We start from the raw sequence: 10,006 nt of genomic DNA on the forward strand, positions 1-10,006 counted from the left end.
TTTTATGTTTTGTTTTTTTAAGATATTTTTTGGGGGAATTTTTCATGCTTTATAGACAGTGTGTAGAAACAGAGGTGAATGGGGCAAAGAGGGGAATGACATGCAGAGAACAGACCCGGGCTGGATTCGAACCCGGGGGGCGACGTCCTTACCCACTGCGCCACAGGCGCCCCCCCCTCTCTGCATTGTATATCAGCTTTTCTCTTGGAGGTTCATGTCAGAATGCAGATGTCTGCAGTTTAAGTTTTCTATCAGTGCTAGATTATATTTCTCTCTTGTAGGACTCACTAAGCCCAACATGGACGCCAAAACCACATGTCCTTCTTCCTGGAGAACAAAGAAAATTCTCTCCCACTGAGAGACTCTCAGCCATGTTTATGGTTTAACATGTGTGTGTGTGTGTGAGTGTGTGTGTGTATGAGTGTGTTGTGTATCTGAGGTTAGTCAGCGATGTTCCAAATTAACAGTCACGATAAAACTTAAAGCACTTGTTAGTTTTGAGATTTTTTTCTATTGTGCATGTCTTCTTTCCTACTAGTATAAATAGAAGGTCTAAAATGTACATCTATGTGTTTATTTGTATATTTATTATATATTTCTTCTTAGCACTTGCATCAACTACCAATTATATAATCATTCTTCACCATTCTGATAGTTATTACAGAAAGATTTGTTCATATGTTCATTGTCTGATTTATCACGCATTTTCTTCTTAAAAACACTCCATGTATCCAAAATCTGTTCTATAAAAACTTCGGTAACTAATATGTTGTAAAATTTAAATAAAATGTTTACTCTGTCTTTATCTGATCTAGATTCTTTTTTAAAGAGATGCAAATTTACACATATTTACTTAATTACCAAACTTGCAAATGTTTTTTAAAAAATCTGGCGTGTCTCTTGGTGGTCCAGTGGTTTTCCTCAGCATGGTTCTGGTCCAATCAGCAGGTCTGTATTGTCAGTGGGAGCCCCGGTTAGCTCGTCCGGGTAGCTCGCTTTTGCTATAGAGTAACGGCTGAAATAACTGTTGGGTTTAACGCTCGGCTTGTTGTTATCTTTCTCCTGTGGTGATTTATGATATGGACTCTGGACTGAACCCAGTTTTATATACATTTATAATCATAGCTGAAACATGCTGCATCTCCAATTGTCTTTCTGCTGAGGTCTTGGGTGTTTTAGAAAACCCAATGCAGGTGTGTGTTAGATCATTTATGAAACATGTTACAGAAAGAGACACACATCCAGGCTTTAGTTTCAGGTTTTTATTGTTTTGTGAAGGACACGTCTGAGGTGTGTGGACGTCTTCACATGGACGCAGGTTGACCCTCGAAAGCGTCATCGCCGAAAGAAATGAGTTTTCCCGTCTGACAATAATCTGTGAAGAGAAAAGAGAATATTTCATTTTTCATTTACTAGCCGTTCGTCCTACAAACTTCTTCTGTTAAAACTAAAAAAAACTTGACCTAATACAATTACAGTTGTGCCCTTTTCTGGACAGTTTGAACAGTTTAATGTTTGAACATATTTAAAGTCTTGGTTTTGTTCGTTATCTGTATGACAGAGAATTACTGTAGTTTTGGCATCAAACTCAAAAATCTAGTGCAGACAGTAACCTTTAAAATCTGAGTTTTCCTTACTTCACGTTTAGCAACTAGTGCCACAAACACATACACAGACAAACACACACACACACACACACACAAACACACAAAGATACAAACACACACACACAAACACACACACACACACACACATACTGACCTGACTGTCCGTCATAGATGAAGGGTTTGTCATGACGGAGTCCAAGACACTTCGCCAGTTTCTCATGATCGCTGTGAGACGCTTTATGAAGATCAGTGTCAAGTTGATGACCCTTCCTCCCTGATACACACACACAAACACACACACACACACAGGTCATATGCTTTTCATCCAATGTAAAGACTGTTTGTGTGTGTGTGTGTGTGTGTGTGTGTGTGTGTGTGTGTGTGTGTGTGTGTGTGTGTGTGTGTGTGTGTGTGTGTGTGTGTGTGTTGTGTGAGCTTACTGTAGATCACCAGTAATCGACCAACAGTTGTGCCCCTGTATTCCATCACCAGACAGTCGGGGCAACTCTCATAGAAATACACTTTACCGGTGGGATCGTACTGACTAACCACTCCATCTATGTCCTCCGCTAAAACACACACACACACACACACACACACACACACACACACACACACACACACACACACACAAAGCAAATGTTAAATTATTCTGTTCATCAGTAACAGTACTTTATTATGCTTTATGATACTACATTATGTCAATCAGAGTTGTCACAAGTATAGAAAGACAAATACAGTGTGTGTGTTAGTGTGTGTGTGTGTGTGTTAGTGTGTGTGTGTGTTAATTCGACTTACTGGCTTCACCAATGTGCTCGCAGTGTTGGTCGGGGTCAGCGGTCATCGACAAGTTGAGGGAGATCTTTATACACGACAGCTTAGCGGGGCCGTAACTACACAGAGCAACACAATAGTAGAGCTACAGTGCACAGATAAAAACAAGCAGGATACTCGAAATGTTATCTGGCAATTACTGTGAAGCTGAATGACTGGGAGACCTGTGTTATGAACTGTGCATACTGTTTAAGTGATTGCTGTATGAATATAGAGATATTTAACACTTAAAGCTTGGGTGGAGGATTTGGGGAGAAAATGGCAGTTGGGATAGAGATTCAAATTCAAATACCTCAACCGCTCCACTTGTTCTCTATGGTCCCTCCCCTATGGTCCCTCCCTGACACGCTCTACACCAACAAAGTCGTGCCAAAGTGAATGGACAGTCCCAACAGCCAATAAGAACAGAGAATCGGAGCCTCGCTCTGATTGGTCAAAGTGTACAGCTCATGTTAACTTTGACCAATCAGAAATCATATACCCCAGCTTTAAATTAACCAAAAAATATCACTTACTTCCCCTTTAAACCACTATTTAAATCATCTATAACGTAAACACTCACTCGAACACGTTCCTCTCGTTGTACGCGATGGTCTTGTTGTCGGGCAGAATGTTTAACTTGAAGTGGGAGCTGGAGAGGTTTCCAAACTTAGCAGTGTGAGGGTCAGCGACGCCCCAGACCAAAACCCAGTCTCCATTGACCTGCAACAGAGAAGGGAGTTTGTGTTCATTCTAACGTCCCCCTCTGGACAAAAGCTGTTTTTTTTACCACGCCAGCTTTTGTTCCTGGGAGAGCGTTTTCAATAGGGAAGGAAAGAGGACAGAGTCAGGGAGAGTTACTCTGGGAAAGAACCAAAACTAGTTGCAAATGTTTTATTATTAAAATGTGAGGGGACTGCTAACTGCAGTAACTAATGGTAAATGGTAAATGGACTTGACTTATATAGCGCCTTCTAGCCGATTTTCTCAGCCCCAAAGCGCTTTACATATCTTACCACATTCACCCATTCATACACACACTCACTAATAGGAAGTTACCTAAAAGAACTAAGTCACTTACTGAACCTTTAAATCTAACTGTATTTCATATCAGACTGATAATGTTGTAGCGAAAGAGCGACAGAGACATCAAACCAGAAATGCAAAAAGATGTAGATGTACGTTATGTGAGTTAAGCTTGTGGTGTAGTGGTTAGACACTTTTCACAGCAGACCCGGGTTAGAATTAGAATTGAGTTCAAATAAAATAAATCTAAACTCTCACCTTGTGTAGGTCTTGTGCTGACAGCGTCTTGTTCAGACCGTCACAGTCTTCGGGGCCCGGTGCTGCGTTGATGCCGATCACCGCCAGCAGCAGCAGCAGCATGGCTCCCTTCACTAAACTCATCCTGTCTGTCTGTCTGTCTGTCTGTCTGTCTGTCTGTCTGTCTGTCTGTCTGTCTGTCTGTCTGTCTGTCTGTCTGTCTGTCTGCCTGTGTGAGGACCACAGAGTGAGAGCAGGCAGGCAGCTGGCTTTATAACGGCCCTGCGGACCCTAACAAGTCCAAAGTGTGTGTGTGTGTGTTTCTGCTTTGTTTGATGTTTACATGAGTAAAAGAGGTCACGTAAGGTGAAGGTTCTGCACACTTGGTGTCTTGTATCTCTAAGAATGTTTATCAACCAATATTTTGTATTTTCAGCATCGAAAAGCAATACTAGGCTGTGTTCCAGTCCCCATACTATCTGCTGTTTAGTTTGGTAGAAAAAAGATTTAGGATGTCCTGATTCTTGTGGCCAGATTTAGTATGGTTTGAAATACCCGGATGTCCTACTTGATCCGGCCAAGATTTTTAGTGTTGAAAACAGCATGCTATTTGGGCGATTCTGACCCACAATCCAGTGCGCACTGGAAGTGACGTCACATCGACGAAGCCTCCATATGAAAACAAACAGGGATGAGACGGATATAAAAGCAAGAGGCAAGATCAAGGAGCAATGTTAGGATGAAATAAATAAGTCAAAGTATGTCCCAAGTGTAGCATGCTGCATGCTAACTAGATTATTTTTATGATCAGACATAGTATGTAGAATAGAAAAAAAGAGAATGAGATTTGGAACGTCTGTCTCACTCTTCATACAAGAAGATTTAACCTTCCTCTCGCGTTAGGGTCGCCACCGACCCGTTTTGGTTTTCAAATGCATTAAAGAACCACTTACATTTTGTGTATTGCATCAAGTTTCTTGACTTTGTCAGGAACCTCTATTTCAACAAAATAATTTTTTTTTTAAATGTTTCACTTAATTATAAAATGCACTGGTGGAAATTATAACACTGGTGGTGTTAGGGTCGTTTTCGAATAAGATGTAAAAAACAATAACTAGAGCCAAAACTGAAATCTTAAGTGCACTGTCAGCCAACACAATGACAGTCAGCTCCTCTCCCAATCATATGAGCTCTGGGGAGGTTCTCATTTTGACTTTTTTTGCCCTTATACCTGCATAAAAGCGAAACAAACAGACGGGCATTTCCAGACATGTGAGGTCAATTCAGTATAGAGTTGGTGACTTGCAGAGTGCACATCTCCTATTTGCAGTATTCAAAAATGAGGGGATATACAGTGAGCCAAGTTCTGGATCATGTTTTTGGTGAAAATGGCCACCTGATTCTAAAAATAAGAGGTGTCAGGTCTGCCGAAGCACTAAGGACAGAAAGATAAAAGTATTGTGCTTTACCTGCAAGAAATATCTCTTCAAAGAACACTGAAAGTGTTGCTCTTTGCCACACATCTGAACACACAACCAAACATATGCACACAGAGACTTTTACTCTGTTTTTTTTACTAGTTTTGGAACTAGTAATGGATTTCGATTGGTTTGATTTGTTGATTGGTTGTTGTTTATTTGACCTTACAAATCTATATTTTGTGTTGTGACTTGTTCTGGTTTTCATTGTGTGTTTGTATAATGCTGATATAAAAGTTTTTTTTTGCTGTTTTCTGAAATAAATATATATGGTTCGTAATTGACCAGTAACACCATATATGTTAAAAAGGTCAATAATATTAATATGAAAAAATAAATAAAAATAATTTAGTTAAGAAATGTGTTCTCATACCCCTCAGTAATAATCAGGTAACACAACAACCAAATATTTATTTATATGATTCTCTTGAGGTTCATTTTACTATTTTTTTTATTGAAATTGAGGCGCATACTGACAAAAAAAACACCAAATATATTAAAAACAGTATGTTCATGGATAAGGAAGCCTAACAAGGTGACCAAGAGATGAGAAACAAACTGGATGATAGATGATTGTTTTTAGTGTTTTTTACAGCTGATTTCAGACACGGGTCGAAACCGACCTGCTAACACCATGGATGGTAGCAGAAAGTTAACACAGGAGGAAGGTTAAGCTAATGTTTGATCCCCTCTGGACCAGTGTACCCTGTCCTGCTACGCCCCCTAAAAGTCTGGCACAATCTGAGCCTCAGAAATCACAAAGTAAAACATTGATAAAGAGAGCGAAAAAATAATAATTTTGTAGGATTTCAGTCCAATAGATTCAGTCAGATACAGATAGGTGTTTGTTTGTTTGTTAGTTTCAGCAGAAGATAGGAGCTTTTGTTTTCTGAGGTACCAGTTGAAGTTATTTTAACATGACTTATTGAAATGCTACACAGACGGACAGACAGACAGTAGAACAGACAGACAGACAGACAGTAGAATAGACAGACAGACAGACAGATATTGATCCCAAAGAAAATTCTGAAAGTGGTTGACTAAGACCATCTGTACCATGTTGTACTTGAGCCCAAAACTGAACACAGATTATTACATAAAGGAACAAACATCCAGGTTTTAGAAATAGATTATTTTATTGATCTGTGAAGGACACGTCTGATGCGTGATGGTTTGTCCAAAGATCTTCAGTCCCTTTATCCAGCGTGTTGGATCACTGGATCACTGGGCTGGGAGGAGACAAGAGAAGAATAGTTATCTTATTGTGTTTGTTTATTTGCCATTTATGAGAAAATTGGATTATATTTGTTGTTTAAAAATAAAAAGATTGTTCAACCATTGTTCTTTACCCATACATAGATAGATAGATAGATAGATAGATAGATAGATAGATAGATAGATAGATAGATAGATAGATAGATAGATAGATAGATAGATAGATAGATAGATAGATAGTCAAAGCGATACTTTCTGATAAATAATAATTCAAACCGACCTGCAGCCATCTTGTAGATGAAGGGTTTGTCGTGAGCGAGTCCCACACACTCGGCCAGTTTCTGATGAGCGCTGTGAGACGCTTTCAAATGCTCCAGATCAAGATTAGAGCCCTCCTTCCCTGGTACACACACACACACACACACGGCATAAGGGTTGCATGTAATGTAAAGATAGTAATGTGTGTTTGTGTCTGTGTGTCCGTCTGTCTGTCTGTCTGTGTGTTGGTGCCTGTCTGTGTGTGTGTCTGCCTGTCTGTCTATCTGTCTGTCCGTCTGTGTGTGTGTTTGTGTGTCTTTGTATGTGTATGTGTGTGTGTGTGTGTGTGTGTGAGCTTACTGTAGATCCACAGGCTGTGACCATGTGGTCCTTGGAAGTCGACCACCAGACAGTCGTCACAGCTTTCATAGACGTTTACTTTCTCTGTCTCGGTGAAAAGCGTAACCACCCCACCTCTGTCCTCAACTAAGACACAGACAGACAGACACACACAGACACACACACAGACGGACACAGACACACACACAGACAGATGGACAGACAGACAGACACACACAGACAGACAGACACACAGACAGACAGACGGACACAGACAGACAGACGGACACAGACACACATACACACAGACAGACAGACGGACAGACACCACACAGACAGACAGACGGACACACACACACACACACACAGACAGACGGACACAGACACACACACAGACAGAGATACAGACAACAACATTATGTCAAAAAAGGTCTCCAAAGGTTTAGAAATCTGTGTTTGTGTGTGTGTGTGTGTGTGTGTGTGTGTGTGTGTGTGTGTGTGTGTGTGTGTGTGTGTGTGTGTCTCACTGGCAACACCAGTCTCCAGTAGATATTGATCTGCCTCCATGGGGTCAGCGGGTCTCGACATGTTGATGATGAATTTTTCATACGACTTTTTACCCGAAAACCTAAAAGTGACAAAACAGAGTTAAGTTGCTTTAATGGTCAATTAAAGGAGAAGTAAGTGAAATGTATTTGTTCATATAAGTGTTAATATCACTCTATATTCATACAGCAATCACTTAAACAGTATGCACAGTTCATAACACAGGTCTCTATCTATCTATCTATCTATCTATCTATCTATCTATCTATCTATCTATCTATCTATCTATCTATCTATCTATCTATCTATCTATCTATCTATCTATCTATCTATCTATCTATCTATCTATCTATCTTAAACAGTATGCACAGTTCATAACACAGGTCTCCCAGTCATTCAGCTCTGCAGTAATTGCCAGATAAAATGTTGAGTATCCTGCTGGTTTTTATCCAATCAGGAGACAGAGCGCTATAAAGAGGCGGGGTCTCTGTGCCCGTGAACGATGACTCGCTGCTCTCCATCGCGGCACTATCTGATGAAGACGGCTGTGTGTTCATGTGGTGGTGACGTAGGGACGAGGGAGGGGACGGCTGTGTGTTCATGTGGTGGTGACGTAGGGACGAGGGAGGGGACTGCTGTGTGTTCATGTGGTGGTGACGTAGGGACGAGGGAGGGGACGGCTGTGTGTTCATGTGGTGGTGACGTAGGGACGAGGGAGGGGACGGCTGTGTGTTCATGTGGTGGTGACGTAGGGACGAGGGAGGGGACTGCTGTGTGTTCATGTGGTGGTGACGTAGGGACGAGGGAGGGGACTGCTAACTGTAGCCACTGACAGAGAGTTAGCTAAAAGGACCAAATCACTTACTGAACCCTTTAAGTTGCTTTATTCGTCATTCGTCAAATAAACAACTAACATGGCGTACTCTACTTTACAGGTTTCTAAGGACATTGTTTAAACTAAAGGTAAATGTTAAGCAGAAAATAATTAGTCAATAGGGTGTCATGTAGGTCCCTTCAGTACTGTTGTATAGTCCAGGAAAGGCTGACATATCTGTTTAAACTTCTCTGCTTTCCCTGAAATCTCATGAGGGATCATCTTTAACGTGTATACTCACTGGACATCGTTGAGTTCCTTGTACTCGATGGTCTGGTTGCCGTCCAGGAGTTTGACCTCTAGATGGGAGCTGATGAGGTGGTCGACAAAATGCTCACTGAGGGAGGAGTTAGAAGCAACCGCCCAGACCAGATGCCATTCTCCATAGATCTGTTCACATGAGAGGGGACAGAGTATTATTATATTATTACATACTTCATTTATGGATTCTATTTTGTAGGGAACATACACACACACACACACACACACACACACTAAACTCTCACCTTGTGTAGGTCTTGTGCTGACAGCGTCTTGTTCAGACCGTCACAGTCTTCGGGGCCCGGCGCTGCGTTGATGCCGATCACCGCCAGCAGCAGCAGCAGCATGGCTCCCTTCACTAAACTCATCCTGTCTGTCTGTCTGTCTGTCTGTCTGTCTGTCTGTCTGTCTGTCTGTCTGTCTGTCTGTCTGTCTGTCTGTCTGTCTGTGTGAGGACCACAGAGTGAGAGCAGGCAGGCAGCTGGCTTCATGACGGCCCTTGGACCCAAACAAGTCCAAAGTGTGTGTGTGTAAATGCTCTGTTTGCTGTAGTCATGAGTTAAAAGGTTAGATGGAGACATTGGTTGTATAAGGTTAAAATCTGAACTTACACACACACACACACACACACACACACACACACACACACACAGTCTAGAGGTGATCAAACATCTTGTCATTTCAACTGTTAAACAGATACAGCAGACATCTTAATTTACTTTGTGTGAATTTCTTGATGAACAACAACAGCAAAAGTTACTTAAAGAAACAAACCAGATCAAACTTCATCCAGGCTCTTCACTTTGTATCTGAGGAGAAAACAGTTTGTCAGTGTGCTTGGACGTTGGTACGTTTGTCCGTTCAGATTTTAACCCGAAACGACCTTGTCCCTGAACATACATGCTAATACACATGAATACACCACACACACACACACACACACACACACACATATGCACACACACACGCACACACACACACACACACACACACACACACACAGGTACACAGTCCAGAGGTGATCAAACATGTTGTCATTCCAACTTTTAAACAAATACAGCAGAAAACCTTTGACTTTGACTTGTTTTATGAAGTTATTTTTCTCTTCACATTTTGGAATTCCAATTACAAATTTTCTAATGGATCTATAATACACCGTGTGCAAATGTACGACCCTTTACAGGCCATTCAAGAGGTAGTTTGAACTTCTGTCGCCCCCCTTCAGTGATGGCACATGGATTTTATACCTTCTGCTGTACGTCCAGGTTTTTTCTTAGCAGTAGAATCAACAACTGAAACATTTCTTGGGCTCTTCTTGGGGATTTTTCTGAGCTCCTGCACCAGTGTCAGGG

This window comes from Ammodytes marinus, assembly GCF_949987685.1.
Source record: "Ammodytes marinus genome assembly, chromosome: 17".
NCBI classification, from domain to species: domain Eukaryota; kingdom Metazoa; phylum Chordata; class Actinopteri; order Uranoscopiformes; family Ammodytidae; genus Ammodytes; species Ammodytes marinus.